The sequence below is a fragment of the Dipteris shenzhenensis genome, chromosome 23 (assembly GCF_047967505.1).
Source record: "Dipteris shenzhenensis isolate YYH24624 ecotype China chromosome 23, Dip_SZ_1.0, whole genome shotgun sequence".
In the NCBI taxonomy this organism is placed as follows: Eukaryota; Viridiplantae; Streptophyta; class Polypodiopsida; order Gleicheniales; family Dipteridaceae; genus Dipteris; species Dipteris shenzhenensis.
Genome location: NC_141618.1, coordinates 35,512,830 through 35,533,440, shown reverse-complemented (window position 1 = coordinate 35,533,440; position 20,611 = coordinate 35,512,830).

The window sequence follows — 20,611 nt, the reverse complement described above, 5'->3', positions numbered from 1 at the left end:
CTGATGCCTCTTCTACAGAGCAGCTGTAATAGTCCAAGATGACTATTGCAGCATACATCAACATTGCTGTCTTTGAGTTGGTGACACTCTCGTATGTCACAACCGACTGGATTCTTTCTTCATAGCTACATCAACTAGCATCACATCGTGATGCCTCTTCTATAGAGCAGCTGCACAGTCCAGGATGACTTATGAAATGTTCAGCCTTGACATGTTCAGCACGAAGCCATACATGCATTCATCTTTCAATCAACCAGTTTTTGATCCAAGTGGACTTGACTTCCTGCATATTTTCTTCCTCTTCCTTTTGTCCTATCTTTTGGGTTTTACTCCCAAAGACGAAGGATGACCCATAACTTAAGAGGGGAAAATCCATGTTATGTATAGGATTAGAAGTTGTACTCATTGTACATGCTTCCACTACGTAGTCACTATGCTCACATACACACACAGACTACTTTAATTTCTTTGTAATTTTGGATGCTATCATATGCACCAAACAAAATACACAAAAAGGTCTTGTGCATGCACCCTCTACTTACCCAGTGTAATTTAAGAGGGTGTGGAGGATGGTATAAATTGCACCATACCTCTAGGACATTAGGAAAAAATCATAACCCTAACCCTAATGGGTTCACATGTATATCTTCATGTTATGTTCAATGCAACTTAGTGTACAAGTAGCTATATCATGTGCACTCCTCTCTCTCTCTCTCTCCCTCTCTCACTTATGCTATCAGATTTTGATATTTACATGAAGTACCCCATCAAGAAAGGATATTTATGTCTTTTAGTTATGCTTTGATATGCATGCCTTAAAGCTAAAAGTGACTAGATGCATTTCATGAAAGTTTCTAGACCTTCCTTGGTCATTAAACTCTACTTCTACCCTTGATATTTACACCCGAGTATCCTGTGATCATTATCCTTGAATCATTTTGTGTTTGGATAAAGACAATACTTCTCCCAACACTTCTAATTTTGGCTAACTATGTTTATAGCTTGTACGTTCTATTGGAAATTAAAAATTTTTAATAACATATTTCTTATTATGGTACCTAAACAACCCACAAGATTGGCTTTTCAAAAAGAGATGTTACATTTGTCTTTGATATACCCTAGACATGTGGATAGCAATACACACTACATTTTTCTTGTACAATAAAAATCTTAGGCCCATCTCATGATACCATGAAGCTTGGCCTCCAACTTGGTTAGCTTGGTATTGACTTGTTATATTTGAAAGCCCTAGCTACTAGCACTTGCACTCAAATGATCAATTTAAATGCCCTTATATTGTGTAGATTTTGTATCCTAATCCTTCCCAAATTTAAAGAATCTTCTAAAATTTGTATTATAAGCCTTCCCAACTTGAAGCCCTAGCTAGCATTTCCACTCAAATGGTAAATACCTTGTATTTTATAGATTTCATATCCTATTCCTTCAACATATGCATTGAATAAAAGGGATTATAAGAACCCTATATATATATATATATATATATATATATATATGTCTTTTCTCTAACTGCGTGCTATCTAGCACTACCCAAACCAAGTCCAGTTCTTCATTGTTCAAATGGAATTGGTTGCACACCTCTTCAATAGACAACCAGTTTGCCTTGTATGCATCCTAGAGGTCCACAGCCAGACCCCTTCCTTGGATACATTGCTGGCCCGGGCTACATTAATTGATGCAAGTGCCTCGCCACCCCATCGAGCTACAAGACTCCACCATATATTCTTCATCAAGCTAGCATCCCCCTTTAGGCCTCTCCACCCTTCCTAGGTCATATAGGCCACGCATTCTTTCCATGCCACTACCAACCCTGCAATCAAGTTTGAGCCACGCATTCTTTCCATGCCACTACCAACCTTGCAATCAAATTCGAGCCAACAATGGACAACGAGAAAAGAGAAATCAGTCGCTCATACCATGAAAGTTCTTTGCAAGCATTGGATCCTTTGCTTCAACTCTTGTAGATTAAAGCTTTGGTGATCTCAATCCACGGAACTTATTTCTCAAGAATCTAAGGGAACCATTTAGCAATTAGGAAAATATTCTTTGTCTTAATGTCTGGTAGGCCTAGCCCGCCTTGAAGGTTTTGGGGCCTTGAGGGCCTCCCACAAGGATGACTGCAGTTTCTTTTTATCCCCCCTCTTCAACCCAGATGAAACCCCTGAAGATCCGTTCTATCTCCATCCATTGAGAATTTTTAAACTCCATTCAAATGTGATGTAGGTCGTAGTGGCCACGATGATAATCTGCTACACACTATAGCTCTAGCATTCCAGGGAAGTAGCAAGCTAAGGGTGTCCGCTTTTTGTTCACTCCCCAATCCTTAGGAGGTGGAAAAACAAGCTTTTTAGCCACAAAAATGCAAATCTCATGTACTTCCCTATGGATCTCTTTGAAGTCTTCAGACACAACATCACACATGCTATTGTGCACATAATGGTATAGTCTGATCGAAAATTCGATGCACACACAAAAAATTTCTTTGTGTCACACGGCATGGTTCCACGGCGGTCACACCTTTGTCACAAATAGAGATTGTCATATTAAATTCTAAATTTCTCACTCATTTTAGATTAAATGTTATTGAAACTTTGTAGGTGGTCCCTTTACATTATGTAGAGCTTAACTTGATTTATTGGTAATTATTTGAATGATTTATCTAGTTATAAATAATTATTTATAATAAATAAAGTCATAAAATACATGCATTTTAGTAGCACACCACATTTTTTTAGTATTTTGAATAATTAAGCAAATCCAATTTAGTGGAAGGTTAGTAGGCACATAAGGGTGTGTGGTTCAATCATCAAATCCCAAATCCAATGGTTAGATTTAGGAAGATTGAAGTTTAATTTTTACTTTTACTCCTTAGAGGATCAACAAAGAATATTAAGAATAAATCTAGTAATTCTCAAACATGACCAAACATTTCAAAAATGTCAATATTTTTAGTACTCCGCATGATGAATAAGAGGGAAAAAATTTCGTTAAATTTGACTAAGGGAAACGTACAATATGGCCTCCAAGAGTGAAATCTCGCTTTTGTGGGGGAAAAAGGGCCACCCAAGCCTAATACCCAACAAGGTAGGCTTGGTATTAGGCTTGATGAGGTAGTAGGCCAGGAGCATCACCGACCCTAGTGGCAAGCCTTTGGAGTGTGCATGCTGCCCATGTGGAAGGCTGAGTCATCTATTTTTGCCTTGCAACCATGCCACATTGTTAGACCGCATGGTGCCATGTCATCAAGGAAATGTGACATCACTCCTTGCCATGTCACCTTAGATTGCCACACATGTTGCCACATCAGCCACATGTGCCACCTCATCATTCCACATCATAGGAACTCTTGGAGCCATGTCATCACACCTTGCCACCTTGGCATAACTCGTCAACATTGCCACATCACCAATCCCTCCACCTCAATTTGCCATGTCAATCTACCACCTCATGAATGCCAACTCATCATGCCACATCACATCTCCACGTCATGGAAGAGACTCATATATTCCACACCATATTGCCACATCATCACCATGCATGGTGCCATATCAGCCACATGTATACCTATCATGATGATGGTGAGCCACATCATCAACATGCATGGTAAGTTATACATGCATGTGATTTGAGTGCCTGAGGCATAGAATACCACGATCGAGGTTTATGACGACGATGTGCATGAGGCATAGAATACCACGATCGAGGTTTATGACCACGATGTGCATGAGGCATAGAATACCTCGATCGAGGTTTATGACCGCAATGTGCATGAGGCATAGAATACCTCAATCGAGGTTGCGCATCCCATAAAGCGTCGCTATATAGCGAATGTAGGCAAACGTCAGTATATAGTGACTATTACAAAGGTCGCTATATATCGACTTTTAAGTCTTGCTATATAGCGACACTGAGATACTATTTTATAGCAACGTTTTTCAGAGAGGTTTTTTACTCATATAGGCCTTAAAAGTTAGTTTTTTCCAATGACAAATATTTTTAAATTTTCATACATGTTTGATCTTTTGAGAGAATAAAAATATGAGAGCATGTACATCAAGCCTTTGAAGCTCATATATTCATGTCCAAGTTTGAGATGAAAAAAATCAATGAAGAGCATTTACATCAACTGTTTCATCTTGAGTCAAGTCTAAGGTGCCAAACAAGTCTATCTCCAACTCTATACCGAGTTGATCTCCTATATCATCATCGTGCTCTAGCATCGTATGTTCACCTAAAAGTACTCGATCATCTTCTTCAATAAAGTGTGGTGATTCTTGATGATCGTTGTCTTCTTCCTTACTATCGTGATCTCCATCTTCCTCCCGTGTGATGTCATTATGTGCATCTTCCTCTTGGCTCATATTAAGATCTTCATCTTCTTCACTAGATTCATCAGGATCAATTGGATCCGGCATTGGTAGTGGCATCTCCATATCCACATCTCTATCTTTAAAAATTTGCTTACTTCGTGGTACAACTTGGATCATGTACCACCATCTTGGATCAGAATGATCCGGATGAAAAACCACCTATATTGAAGATGGGTGCCAGATGTCATCAGTTATATATATGAAATTATGATCAAGTACATGTATCAATGGATCTTTAAAAACGAAAGCTTCGATTAATTAAATCATTAGTATGCACCTACTCACAGTGCTCAGGAAGAACAAAAGTATCACTTTCATCAGTCCAATGTTTGGTGGAGTCTATTGCAAAGAAACCGCTACTATCTTTTCTCACTGTCGCATGGGGACCGTTGTAAATAGTTCTAAACCATTTTACATCAAGAATGAAAATACTAAATCGTTTGAAATCAACTTCATAGATTTCGCGTATGGTTCCACAATAATCCAACTATGAGGAGAGAAGATTGGTATCTGAAGCACTTGCTCGGCTATCTTATGTGAAGTTAGCCATGACTCCACAATCATACATGACTCTCTTTAAATCGATGCATTCCATGCAAAAATGTCATCCATATGACCTTAATGCGATGTACTTTTTGTACTATAAAAGAGCATCATTAAAACAACGAAGATGCATCTATTTTATAGCGTATATTGCCACAAATAATTACTTAATTACGTCAAGAGGTAAGAAACTTACATGCATCATACATCCAGATGATAACTCTCGCTCGCGCTTGTTTATTGTCTCTCCATCACGTTCGGCTTTACGTAGAGCCAGTTGTAGCCAATCAAGTGATATGTGAGTGGGGAGAAGAGCCAAATCCCATGGATATGGTTGCGATCGCCTGTACATTACTCTGAATCTCTTCCTTGCATTTATTCTTTTTGCTTTGGCCACTTCATATCTCTCAATCCACTTCTGCATCTCAAGGCTATTGAGGATACAAAACTTATTGAATTTCTCCATTTGGTCTTCACTCATCTTTCTTTCAATCCCTTTTCCTTGGGGAACCTCGCCAACGATGCGATCATCATCCTTGTTATGCCAAGCTTGCGGCATATCGGGATCCATGGATGCAAGAAACTTTGTGATATATACTAATGACTCTTGCACAAGCCATCCCTCTGCCATGCTTGCTTCTAGTCTTGCTCTTTGTCTTACAAATCCCTTCAAAGTTTTCATAAACCACTCGAGAAAAAACATCCATCGACTATGAATGGTACCTGTAATAGCCACCTCATCAACTATGTGCACAAGCAAGTGGACTTGAGTTGTCATAATGCTCGAGGGAAAGTGCTTCTCAAGCAAGCATACGGCTTTGATGGATTCCACCCTAGCCTTCTCGATGCTCGATATGGAGTGCTCTTTTTGAGATATCCACCTATTTCACATGTCCATGTAAGATATTTTCATAATCAGTCTACAGATTAATCAGCTTAAATTGAAGAAAATGCAATCAATGCGATTTGATAGTAAGCATACCTCACAATACCACAGATCTTGAATATAGCATTTCTAACATCTTCTTGTAAGCACCCTTTTATTGTAATTGGGAGGATGAACTATCAAAACAACAAAGAAGTCATGTCAACAATATAACATAATCATAATTACGCTAACGCATCACGATTATCGGTACACTAATTGTATAGCTTAGAATACCTATAAGACCTTGTGCCAATCATGGGACTTCAGCCTAGTAAGTTTATTGTCCTTTGAAAATTCTCCTTTCAAGCAACGCATGTACCTTATCGGTGTTTGAAAAGAGGTAATGTCCGCCTTGACCGTTGCCTCCTCCCTCGTAGAGAGGATCCACGTTGCTTTCTGAAGGACAACTTTTCCTGAAGCATGCACTTGGGGCCACAAACGAGAATCCTATTCATAGCACACAAGTCTTCTCGCACTCCTCTCGAGTCTTTGGAACCAAACAAGTGTGCCCAAATAGTAGCCCCCACATTCTTGAAGATATGCATGGGATCAAAGAGATGATTGATTGGTAATGTTATGGATAAAATTGTCTGAGGAAAAAGGCATTAATATGTGTGTGTGTTTGTATATGTGGCAATAGTATAATAAAATATGGTGTGCATAGGGCCCAAGGTTGAGGTGGCAGGGCATGACCATGTGCCACCCTTCCATGTAAGAGGACCCATAAGGTGTGTTGTACACTCGTTGTACATAATCCATGATAGTAATATTATAAAATGTATGGTGGCATGGCTCCTTCATGTGCCACCCCTCCACCTAGGCTGCATTTAGTGAGATATGGCTCAAAGTCCATGGGAGAAGCAATATAAAATAGGTGGAGATGGATATTATATTGAGTCATTCCCTCCATATGGGATAGGCCCATGTGGGGGAGGTATAGAAGGTCCAAGAGAGCAAGTTAAATAATGGGGAAACTAGGATGAGGTGGTAAGATTCCTTGTGCCAACCCTCCACTTGTCCTCCTAGAGGTTTGAACATATTATAAAGTTGGGAAGAGACCAAGGGAGTATCATAGACTTGAGATATGGGGCTTGATTTATGTGGACAATTGAGGCAAAGGGTTGTCGCACACAATTGAGAGTGCGTAACCGCCTAGCCCACATGGGAGACTTTTCCACACACACCATGCATGTGGGAGGATACATTAATTGGGAGAGACCCCCTCTTTTGGCTATAAAAGGAGGGGGCTATTCCTTGATGAGACACGCTCATTCTTGTAAAGCCACCTAGCTAGTATTTTGATATTTCCCTCTCATCCTTTCTTTCAAATAAAGTATGGTTCTCTTCCCTTAATGTCTCCATCTCTATATTCCTCCTCCTATCATGTACATGCTTCTCTTCCCCCTCTCCTTTTCCCCTTGTGTCATAGTCTCCCTCTTCCTTCCCTCCACTTCTAATTCCTTTTCCCCTCCCATGACAACGGTTCGCCCTCACGTTCTCCTTTTCTCTATGGCCCTCGAGCATCGCCATGCTTAGCCTCTAGCCTCTGATCTTGATTTCTTTTCCAGCTAATAGAAATGGTGTGGCTGCTGGGATACGAATCTCCATGGCTAGTGGCGAATCTTTTACTCGTACCGGTCGCATCTGTAAAACTGTACCATCTGTGCTCCTTCTAAGCTACTGTGCGTGCATTTGATTCACGTGTCTACTGTGTTTGACCACGTGACAGTTTTCTGGGCTGCTGCAACTTCTGGTCGTGGACAGTTTTCTCACTTCGCACGTCTACTGCGTTCACCCGTGCGACAGTTTCCTGGATTGTTGTGGCTTCTGGTCATGGACAGTCTTCTCGCTCCATGCATCTACTGCCCACGCGATAGTTTTCTAGACTGCTGCGGCTTCTGGTCGCGGACAGTTTTCTGAGTTCCTGCAAAACTATAACAGCAGATCCCGCGCCCCCTCTCTCTTCTCTTCTTCTTCTTGTCCTTTTCCTCTCCTCTCCTCTCTTTTTATTAAAGAGTAGGATTTGTGAACCCCAGACCTCCCCCTTCACAAAAGGGAGACTTATCATTGGGCCAATAAGTTGGAAGTGGTAAAAGTGATGATTTTTGTTCATATATCGAAATCGTGGGAACTGTAACTCTCTAACCGTGGGGAGTTTGCTCTTGCTGTAAAAAGCAAAAATACTTCATTTTATGTGCTCTATCCACATCTCCTACTAGATTGCCGATTCATAACTTCTCCAAGCTCACTTCACGGACGCACGCCACACGAGGAGGGTGGACATTTATGTCACTTCTTGACGCGTTTAAGGAATTGGTGCCTGGTCCTCCGCACCTTACGGCTACCAATGCACGAGATGTCTTCCTTGATCTTCATGTCGACCTTCAACGGCTGATTGTCCAGTGCATTGTTCAAGGAGATGACGGGTGGAATGATACACCGTGGATGATTCATGGTGAAGAACTACTGATACGCTGGGAGAACTTTGATTTTACCTCTACTCATTGTGCGGTGATCGAACTACTTGCTGCTTCAGAGGTAATTAAAACGGTGTTCTTCATCGAAGGGTGGGATGCTCCCCAAGCTTGGGGGGAGATTTGGCGCATCTGCTTGTTGATTCCTGTGGATAAGCTCGTCCTGAATGGTTTATTCTCAATCTCACTACAAAGGTTTCTACCCCTTGGCTATGGTTGGTAATGTTTCACCCAAGGAATCCATTTGTACCTAATCAACCTTTTGTGCCTCATTTCGAGCTTCAAGTTGTAATTCTTTTTTGTCTTAAGATAAACTATCAACAACGGATTGCAAGTTTGTTTGGTGCTGAATGTTTGGCTCAAGTGTTGAATTCTCCCCACCCTCTCCTCCTACCTATCTTAGACTACCGAGAAACTTGGGATGTCTGAATTTTAGTCTTGGTGTGATGACATCTTGGATCCTTCAATTTGATGGAGCTTACAAACCTTCGACCAAGGCTGTTGGCGTGGGTGTGAAGCTCACTTCACCGGGTGGTGAGGAGTATTGTTACAGCAAGTCTGCACCTGCAAGTACTTGCAATCAAGCTGAGTACTCGGCGCTCATTTTTGGGCTACAAAAGGCACAAGAACATCATGCCAAGCAACTTAACATGCAAGGAGATTCTCAACTAGTGTGTGAACAAGTTAGTGGAAGGTGGAAGGTGCGGAGCAAAGGCTTGATTCCATGACATCAACAAGCTTTGGAACTTTGCAACCAATTTGAAGAGGTAAAAATTCAGCATATCCCTCGAGCTCGAAATCTTGTTGCTAATTTCTTGGCACGTGAAGCTTGTACTTCAATCACGCATGACATGAGTGGAAGCACTACCCCAACAAAGCCACAAGCCATGAAGGAGGGTGATCATTTGTAAGGAATGCAAAGGTTGTGGTCATCATGAAACTAAGTGTTGGGCATACTTGATACAAGTTCACCGACTTCGAAAGATCATCAGAAAGGTCCTCAAGGACATTGCTCAAAAGAAGGATGCCAGACCGCACACCCCTTGAAGAAATAGCATGGTGACTACAAGAACTGGAAGAAGCTGAAGGTGATGTGCAAGCTCTCCAACTATTGACATTTGTCATGGCATTCTTGTTTGCCTTGATGAACAACCTCATGCAACGCTGCGCCTCTAACCCTCGCCTATAAAGATAGATGTGATATCATGAGGGTTGGTCCTTTTAAGATTGTCTATGTGCTATTCTATGCTGAAGATTCTTCCTGTGTAGTATTTCACACTACACCAGTCACACCCTACCCTGCCTATGTGTGCTTTGTGGATGTATCTTCACTTGATTTTCAGTTCAAGCTTCCTCTTTATATTGTTTGTCCATAGATAAGCCTCTCTTTTCCATCTTCCAAGCATGGCTGACATTCCCGTGTTTTGTGGACAGGTGGAAGAAAATCCAAATGAGTATCTTGTGGCCTTCAAGCGCCGTTGTGTTTCTCTCAACTTTCTTACTGAAGACAGATGGCTGTTGGTTCTTCCCACATTTCTAGAGGGATTGGCTCAAGTGTGGTATGAAAAGCAGGCCGAAGACATTCGCCAAAGCTGGCCAAGGTTGACAGCAGCGATGATTGAGTATTTCGGCAAAGAAGAGGAGCCAGAAAATGTGTACCTGCACATGGCAAGCTTGAAGCAGTCCGAAGGTGAGACGGCACGTCGATATGTGGATCGAGCGGCCGTGCTCCTAGACCGTTTAATTGCCACGCAGGAGGACAATGCCAAATTTTGAGCTAGGATGACTCAGCATGTGCTGGGCTACCTTGTAGCAGGAGCAAGTGATGAATTCCACCTCAAGCTTAAATGGGAGAATCCAGAAACTATGGTGCTAGCACATGAGATCACTCAAAAGTTTGATAAAGTTCAGTCTGACTGACCCCGCTTCAAAGAAGACGATTGTCCCTCCGCAACCCCCTCAATTCTTGCAACAACAACCTAGGGGGTCTAACTCAGGGGCATACCCCCACCCCTCATCAGGAATGTATCCACCGCCTCCACCTCAAATGTATGGTCCTCCCTTAGATGCTTACCCTCAACAAGGTGTATATCCTCACACTCCGCCTCGAAGATTTCCCCAGCCTCGCTCACGAGCCCCGCTCCTCTCTACTCCCTCGGCCCCTCCAGCTAAAGAGGCCCCCCCTGCAATAGAACCTGGAGTCAATGACCTAGCCAAGGCCCTAAATGATCTTTGGCTTGAGATGGTGGGCATCAAAAATCAAGCCAACCACCCTCCAAGAGACCGTGCTAATGTTGTATGCTATGAGTGCCACCAGAAGGGTCATTATCGCACAGAATGCCCCAATATTCCAAGGGTGAATCTTCTAAGTGAGTCGGGCACTGAGGATTCTGATGTGGAGATCCTTGACCTCGAGAAAAGAAGTCGTGCCACCTTGGACCCCTTTCCAAACCGTGGATTAGGCCGCCCCAGGAAGAAGGTGTCCTTCTCAGAGCCCTCAGATGCTGAGATGGCAGACCCACCAATAGAGAAGACTAAAAGATCTCACAGGAGTAAGTGGTCACCCTCGGATTTTCCCATCGGCTCAGGGCAAGAGGACTATTCGGTCGTTCAGTACCTTGCTCATCGGTCTTTGAGCATCACACTCCCTCAACTAATAGCATTAAGCCCTAAGGTGAGATGTGAGCTGTAGCAAGGTCTCTCAACAAGGAAGAGCAAGAAAAAGGGAAAGGTACGAGAGGTATCTTCTATCTCTGAAGAAATTGATCAGCACCCACATACAGTAGATGTCATCATAGATAATTGCCGTGTCAAAAATGTGTGTGTTGATGGGGGAGCTGCATGTAATATCATGGTGCCCCGAATCATGAAGAAATTGAATTTGAAATGTACAAGGCGTTCCTCCACTCGAATCAAGGTAGCAGCAGATGGTCGAGGACTCGCCACCTTGGGAGTCATTGAGGATTTGCCCATCATTGTCAATGGGTTGACCACCACTGTCAATTTCTATGTAGTGGACATTGAAGATATAGGCAGGAGTTACCTAGCCATACTCGAGAGACCATGGTTGAGAAAGAGTGATGCAGTCAGCTATTGGAAGACAAGACACATGTCTTTTGGTGCTTCCAAGGATAAGATCCCGGTGCAACCTGGTGCCATGGAACCAGAAGAAGAAGAGGAGCAAGACAGTGATATTCTCTCATCCTCGGTGTTTGAATCCATGGAAGAATCAGACGGGGGGGGAAATTATCAAAGGAGGAAGTTTACATGATGGGGGTGTCTCTGACCCTGCCACCTACAGAAAAGATAACAGCTAGTCCTCAACAGCTTGAATCTATGCTTTCCTGAGACCTCACTCCAAGTGAGAAAGATGAGTTCCTCGAAATGTTCAAAGATTTCCCTGACCTCTTTGCAACTAGCTACCACCACCTTCGCCATGTGACTGCCATAGAGCACAAGATAGAGCTGAAGCCTGATGCGAAGCCTGTGGCTCAAAAGTATCGGAGATTACGGCCCCTACAGACCGATGCTTTGCGCTCAGAGTTGCAGAAGCTTGTAGAGGCTAGGTTTATTGTTCCGGTTCACAATACTGAATGGGTTTCACCAGTGGTAGTCACCCCAAAGAAAAACAACAAGTGGCGAGTCTGCATCGACTATAAGAAACTCAATGCCGCCACCAAGAGGGATCATCATCCTCTGCCCTTTCAAGACCTCATTCTTAAGAAGGTAAGTAGTCATGAGATGTATACTTTCTGTGATGGTTACTCTGGGTTTTATCAAATCAAAATTGCCGAAGAAGATGTGCTTAAAACCACATTTGGGGGACATTTGCATTCAAAGTAATGCCATTTGGCCTCACCAATGCTCCTGCTACCTTTCAAAGATTTATGCAGATGGTGTTTGCTCCTTATTTGGGGGATTTCTTGGAGGTGTTTTTAGATGATTTCTGTATATTCTCGTCACGTAAGGAGCACATCATGAAGGTTAGATTGGCCTTCCAAAGGGTCAATGATGCAAATGGCAGTCTCAACCCTGAGGAATGCACCATTGGAGCCACTCAAGGGAGGTTATCGGGACATATTGTCTCATCCGAGGGCGTCAAGCCTGACCCCGAGAAGGTAGAAGCCATCCTCAAGCTCTCCCTGCCTACAACCAAACGTTAGGTACGTTCATTTGTCAATCTAGCAGGATACTATCGCCGCTTCATTGATCAATATGCTGCTTTGACACGACCCATGACTATGCTATTAAAAGATGGGATTGATTTCTCTTGGGATGAGGATTGTGATCATGGGTTTGCACAAATCAAGAATGCTCTGGCTTCAGAACCCATTCTACGCAATCCAGATTGGTCAAAGACTTTTTATATCAATCCTGGGTTTGGTGAGCACACTCTGGCAGGTATTCTTCTCCAGCAAGGGGAGGATCGGTTCATGTATCCCGTTCGATTTGCTTCTCGACAATTGCTCGACACTGAGCGACGCTATTCAGAGGCCGACAAGCATGCCTTGTCTTTGGTGTTTTGCATTGAGAAATTTAAGCATTATGTGGCTGGAAAGTCCTTCTTTATACTCACTAGCACTGGTCTTGCAAAGCAGGTTCTTCAATCACCAAATCCCATGGGGCGGTTGGCCAAATGGTTGGCAGTTCTACAAGAATATGATTTTTCTTTCAAAATTGTAAAAGGGGGTTGTTCCAACTTGAAAAATGCTTTGATTTATTTAGAGGAGTGCCTTGATGTAACCCTTGTAGCAGCCATAGAAGTTGGGGATCCATGGTATGGTGGTATCTACAAGTTTCTGAAAACCCGACACCTTGCACTACACCAAACAGAGATCCGAAAGAATCGACAAAAAGCCCGCTTGGATGCTAAGATTCGCAAGGGATGGGTAAGACACTTTGCTGAGGGGGATGTTGTGCTATGCTTTGATAACAGATTGGACCACCAAATGGATAAGAAGTTTCTCACAACAACACAAAGCAACTATAGATGCGCTTGGTAGACATGCAAAATAGTGGGCGCGTCTACAGGCGTTGCTTTAGTGGAGGAATTATGAGTGCGTCTAAGTGCGTGTCTAAAAGCTCATCTATTTGCGTGTAAATTACCGCATCTACGTGCGCATCTAACTTGAGAAAATAAGGGCCCGTCTAACATCGCGTTTATTAGTGCATCTATTTGCGCGCGTATTAGCGCATTTATTTGTGCATTTACACTGAGAATCAGATGCGCATTTAGACGCGTAGATAGACGCAAACCAGAGAATACAGAAAGTGAGATTTTGGTGTACATCATTGCTTTCCAAACATTGCCCATGATTACCAAAGCACATAATTTTTTGCAAGCCCACATATACAAGAATTAAGTGAGATGAGGAGAATGAGACAATATGTAAAATAGTTTTGCCAATATCAATTATGGGGCTACGGTTCAATCTCATCCTCAATGAGATCAACCCTTGCCAAACTATCTACTTCAAAATCCAAACAAGTGTTTAGATCTACAAATACCTTCAACCCACTACTACTTGTGCCACTCATGTGCTCATCGAAATCAGCATCTCGAATGGTAGGCTCATCCTCACGGGTAATGGCCTCAATATCTGTATCTCCTATCTCATGATCATCCTCCTCTCTCGTATCACGGTCATCATCACGTCCATGGCCATGATCATCCTCCATACGCTCCATATTAGTAAATGTACTATACATCACTTTGGAACGTGGCATAATAGGTATGACATGCCACCATCTATTATTATCCACCATTGGTTGATAGACAACCTAATTCAAACACAAATACAATCATGTTACTTTTCTTGCATCAAATATTTAAAAGCGAGTATTTTAATATGTGTGCACAGGACCTGTTCACATTGTTGCAGTAGTACTAGTGTGTCCTTCCTACTTTGCCAAAACTTTGTGGAGTCAATAGTTACAAAGCCACTTGCATGGCATTTGATTGTTGCATTAGGGCCTCTTTCCACCACGTCCTTAAACCACTTTACATCCAAAACATACACAAAGAAGCGTCTGCCACAATAATCATCCATGGCTCCATTGGCTCCCTCAAAGCTAGCAATGATGTCGCAATCTTGTGTGTTTCTCTTATCATCAATCCGTTGTGTTCGAAAATGCTTGCCCTCACACCATATAGCATTGAACATAGTGCACTACACCAAGAAAAAATCAATTAAATAAGCAATCTATATTATTGAAAGCTCCTAACTTATGCATAACATTCTATATACAGACCTTGCTCATGCATCCCCTAGCATACTCCCATTCTTCCATTGTGATATGCATCCCCTCGTCTTTCTCTGCTTTCTCCATTTCACCAAGTAGCCAATCCACATGAATATCCTTTGGAAGTGCTCTTAGATACTGAGGGTATGGCACACGAGCCGTGGTGTGTACAAAAGAGGGCCCTTTCTTCTTGTCTTCCTGCCTTTGCATCCTCGTATCTTGTCACCCATCTTTTCATCACATCACTATTAAGCACGCAAAAGAGGTTGATACTATTATGCAACTCCGTGTCTATTACTCTGTTGCATCCTTTACCTTGAGGCACAATAGAGGTCATCCTTAGGTCTTCATCATCTCTCCATAGTCCTGGGAGAGAGCTATCCACATCAACAAGAAACTTAGAAATATATACAAGTGACTCTTGTACCAACCAACCCTCGGCCATGCTACCTTCGAGTCTTGCATTTTGTCTCACGAAGCCCTTCAAGGTCTTCATGAAGCGCTCCAAGAAGAACAACCATCATGCATGTATAGTACCGCATATAGCAATCTCATCCACCAAATGCACTATGAGATGTAGTTGGCTTGTGAGAATAGAAAGTGGAAATGTCTCCTCCACCAAACAAACCGCCTCCACTGACATAACTCGAGCATTCTCAAGTGTGGTGGGATCTATTTCCTTTGAGCTCACATACCTCACAAGCTCGCCCATCTTGTAAATACAATCTTTCACGTCCTTCGATGCACTACGTGAAATGCTAGTAGGTAGTATGAACTGAACCCGCGAGGAGGTGGTTGATTAGTTGCTTATAGCTATTCACTCACAAATTTGAAAGGAAAAAGGTATTATGCACATAAAATACTTACTTGGAGCATCTTGTGCCAATCATGAGATTTCAAGCCATATAATTGCTCTACACCTCTTTTCTTGCTCTTTGTAAAGGCTCCCTTCAAACACCTCATGCATCCAGTGGGAGTACGAATTGTAGTAATAGCGCGCTTCACCATCGCCATCTCTGGCTTTGATAACATCCACGGTGCACGAGGTCAAAAAACACGCCCATTTGGTCTCTCTTGAGGCCAAGCTTCATGCATCCTCCCTGTGGTACGTAGATCCTCCCTTATGCCTGCCGAATCTCGTGTCCCATTCAAATGCTCCCAAATAGTAGATGCCACATTCTTGAAGATATGCATGGGATCAAGCAGGTGATTGATCTTGAGGTGGGACCAATATGGTAAACGATAAAAGATGGAGTATCTAAACAAAATAAAGTGTTAGCGTGCAATCTTTACTTTCAGCCAATATAGCCAATCTTTACTTCCAGCCAATAGTTACAAACCCTTACCGGCTCATGCCAAGTGGTGGAGGAGTCGTGGAACCGTCCCAAATTCTCATCCAATCTCCCGCGGTCAGTGATTGTGGGAGGACTTCATTCCAAGGGGCAACATATCTAGGATGATCAGGTGGGAGAAATCGATGGTGATTCTCATAGATGACCTTATTCAATGTGTCTGCCCATGAGGCAACTAGCGAAGGACCACAAACAGGACATGCATGGTAACCCGATGTAGTGAGACCTAAACAATAGATGCAATTAAGAGTGGAAGGTGGGTTTAGGGTGCCACATCCTTTGCCTATTCATAATTTAAAATGCAATGCTTACCTGAACACTCACCATAGCCTGGGAAGTCATGCATCGTCCACATCAAGACTGCTTTGCAGTTGAAGTCTCGTGACGAGGGAGGCCTTCTCACGTCATGCACCTCGATATCTCTCCAAAGTATCTCTAGCTCATCAATCAAAGGCTCCAAATAAACATCAGGGTTTTTGACTTTATGTTTCCCTGAAATTAGAAGGGACAGCATAACATGTCCTTTCTTAATAGCCATGGTGGAAGATTGTAATTCACCAATACCACTGGCCATACACTGTAAGACATGCTTTTGAGACCAAATGGGTTCACACCATCCATACCCAATCCAAGTCTCAAGCTCCTAGGTTCTTCCTTGAAGCTTGGCCATTTGTCTTCAATATGCTTCCACGTAGGAGAGTCCGCGGGAGTTCTCCACTTGCCATCGGTTGATCGATGGGAGGAATGTCATGACATGAGCTCTGCAATAGATTTGCACTTGAACATATGTTGGATGCAAGGGATTATGGAAAAATGTCACAATACCTTACGAGGCACGTCCAAGGTTTTGAGATCTGCTCTATATCTTGCCTCTCCACAAGTAGGACACTCTCTTGCATCCTTATGTAGTCCACGAAACAAAACGCAATCGTTGACACATGCATGGATGCGCTTGTAATCTAATCCTCCAAGAGAGATCACATGTTGCCTTGCCATATCTCTTGAGGTTGGTAGTTTATTCTCCCTTGGAAGCATTTTACACAATAGCCTGCACGTGAAGACCATAAATGAGGAAAAGCATTCGAGTAATTGACCCACTAGCATAATTCACCATGTTTGCAAAATCGACTTTAAAGCTTACTTGAGTAATGCATTCAAACTTGCATTGCTCCATCCATAGATGGTTTGCAAGTTTACTAACTCAAGGGAGGCATGTAGAATAGAGAATGTGCACCCCTCAAACAGTGGAGTCGATGCTGCAGTAAAAAGATCATTCTGCTCCATGCTATTATCCCTCCCTTGATGGACATATAAATCCCGCACCATATCATCAAACACCTCCTCCTCCACGGCTTCATGAGGTAATGGCAGAGGGCTACTATCACCATCACTCCATGCATCTATAACGGTCCCTCCTAAAGATCCCACCTCATATCGCTGACGCTTCACCTCCTCACGATGAGCATAGGGTAACATATGCGGGTGTAGCACTGCATCCTGTATCAAATTAAAATGGGATCATAACTCAAACATATGAACACCCATAGGTATCTCAATCAACTTTAACTTATAAACCCTTACCCTGTTTACAATCACATCCCATTCTCCATACTTTGAGATATGATTGAGTGTAATCCTGCATGCACGATACATGTTTCCTCGACATCGATCACACAGACATTTGATTTTTTGCTCCAACCACATTTTGCGATGGTGGATACGGAGGGATTCATCCTCACTAGAGCTACTTGTTGAAGATGAAGACATCCTACAAACAAACAACCCACCAAATTTGCTCTTCTTCAAATGTTTAATTTAAACTCTGTGGTGCATCTAAAGGCGCGTCTAAAAGCATGTCTAAAATCGCGTCTAAAGGCGCGTCTAAAAGCGCGTCTACTTTGTGTATTTAGACGCGCCTATAGATGCGCTATTAGACGCGATTATAGATGCGGCTTTTAAACCTGCTTTTTAGCGTGCTCGCTTTGCTTTTCTTCACATTACTTATACTTTGCGTGGCTTGCTTCCTTCCTTATTAGCAGATCCATAGTTTCGATGCCTAAGAGGAAAGCTCCCATACTTACTTTCAAGCTTATACTTAAGAGGAAGGCACCCACACTTACTTCTAAGCTTAAAGGAGAGGAGGACGAACAAGGAGGAGAAGCAACTTTGAAAAAGAAAGAAGAACCTTCCATACCTCTATCCAAGTAAGTCTTTTTGCAATTGATCTTGTTTGGAAGTTTGCTCTCTTTAGATTTGTACTTTCTCGTATCCAAGAAGCGCATGATCTGGGTATCAGTGTCACGTTTGTGTGTCGGGCGCAATGTCCTTTTCTACTTTTTAGGAATCTCGCTTGTCGGAGTGCATCTATAGGCGCATCTTAGAGCGCATCTAAAAGCGTGTCTATAGGCGCGTCTAAACGTGCGTCTAGCCTATTTGCAGACAGAGATAGATGCATTGATAGACGCTCTGTTAGACGCTCTATTAGACGCTCTATTAAACGCTCTGTTAGACGCTCTATTAGATGCTTTGTTAGACGCGCTTATAGACGTGCAAATCAGACGTGTCTGTAGACGCGATCTGACAGTAAGACTCTCTTCCCTTCCCCTTTCTTCTCAGCTCATCAGTAATAGATTTTTTTCCTTTTTGCCAGTTCAACATGTGGCCAGGAAGTGCTTCCAGCTCACCTGATCCCCGGGAATCTATTTGGAAGGACTTATATAACCTTTTAGGGCGCCCTCCTAGTCCTGCAGAGTTATACAGGTATATGACGGGTACTCTAAACACTCCCCAGGAGTCGGCACTACAGACTCCAAACCACCCCACACCGCCTGAGATCACCCTAGCAGAGTCAGCACAGCTGTCTTATGCCCCTTCCCTCATACCATCTTATGTCCCTTCCCCCATGCCCTCTTATGTCCCTTCTTCCATCCCGTCTTATGCCCCTTCCCCCATGTCGTCAGAAGGTCCTTCTGTCTCGCAGAGCCGTCGACGTACTCCTGTGCTGTCGAGACTCCGTTCTCCAGCTACGAGTGGTCAATGTAGTCTCGTGCAGTCTCCAGCTACGAGTGGCCAGCGTACGAGCTCGACACAACAGGGTAGCAGGCGTAGTAGCAAGGAGAGCGGTGGGGGATGCATGGCACAATGCTTTAGGCAATGTGGCAGTGGGGAGGATGATGATTCAGATGATTTAGATGTGCCTCTGGGTGATGGTACGATTTATTATGACATCACTCAGACAGGAGGCATCTTGATGGATGCACGAGGGAAGGACATCATGGCCTTCATGCGCTTTGTAATTGCTAACAATTACAGAGATTGCTTTATCCACTACAAAGACCACCCAAAGAGGTTGGCTGATGAGACCCTCGCTACTGTTCGATGCTCTAGGTATCCTAACCCCCCTAATCTCTAGTTCATAGATAAATGGGCCAAGTCAAAGATTGTTACGATACTTGGCAATAAAAGATCTTCACTTAAGAGGCAGGCACTAGCGGAGCTTGCCAGGCTGGAGGTAGGTCAACCACCAAGGGGCCCGCCCCACACCGCTCACAAGCATGAGTGGAAGAAGGCAATGAAGTCAGCGAGGGAGGACCCCAGTCTGTAGCACCGTGGAGGCATGGAGGATCCAGATGGAGGAATATGGAAGCACGCATTTTGGAGCAGGGGGTGTTGAATCATGGGAGGCCCAATTTGTAAGTATCGATCTCAAATTATATTGCTTATGTAGTTTATTAGGAGGTTGTTTCTTTGTACTAATCCCTCTGCATAGTGTGTCGTCATGTAGCTTGAGGTCGTGGGCAGATACCCTACTCCTGTGGAGACAGCCTACCACCGTCACCATCGCAGAGGAGATACATGGAGGCACTTCTATGATGAGGGGTTGATTACTGAGGAGCAGTATACCTAGGCTACTGGAGCGGCCCCTGAGGTATTTGAAAGTAATTAAATAATGCCAAAATTATAAGTAAAGATTTGATTTTTCATACATTGATATATGTTGTCCCTTGTTTACAGGCCCATGCACAAGACAATGAGGAAGAGGAGGAAGGAGGCACAGAAGGGAGCGTAGAAGGGAGCGTGGAAGGGAGAGAGGACTTGGAGAACATAGATTAGTCGTACAAGTAGTGCTAGCTACTCTTTTTCGTACTTAAAGCCACTGGCTTGGCTTTGTGCCTCTTGTAAATACACTCCTCTTATTTTTTGTACTTGAAGCCACATGACATGGCTTAGCTTCGTGCTATATGTATATAGGCACTTTTTGAGCTTTCAATTTTATTGCGTTTTGGAGTTGTAATGTTTTATTTGGAATTGTAATTAAAATGTGGTTGACTATAAGAATTGAATTACACAATGTGGATATGGGATTCTTGTAACTATATAGCATACACAACATTCTATAAAATTACGCGTCTGTCTGTTCGACTTGCATCTATATTTGTGTCTATAAACGCGTTTATAAGCATGTCTATTTATGCGTTTAAGTGCCCGTCTATACGCGCGTGTGTCTGATATATAGACGTGCAATTAGACGCGGGTCTCCAGATGCAAAAATAGACTCGCAAATAGACACGCCCGTAAGTTTTTTATTTAGTTCAGTAAACGCGTCCATGCACACGTCTATGGGTGCTTTGTCTTGTTGTGTCTGCCACTGTGGACTGGTCCATACAAAGTCATCAAGGAACA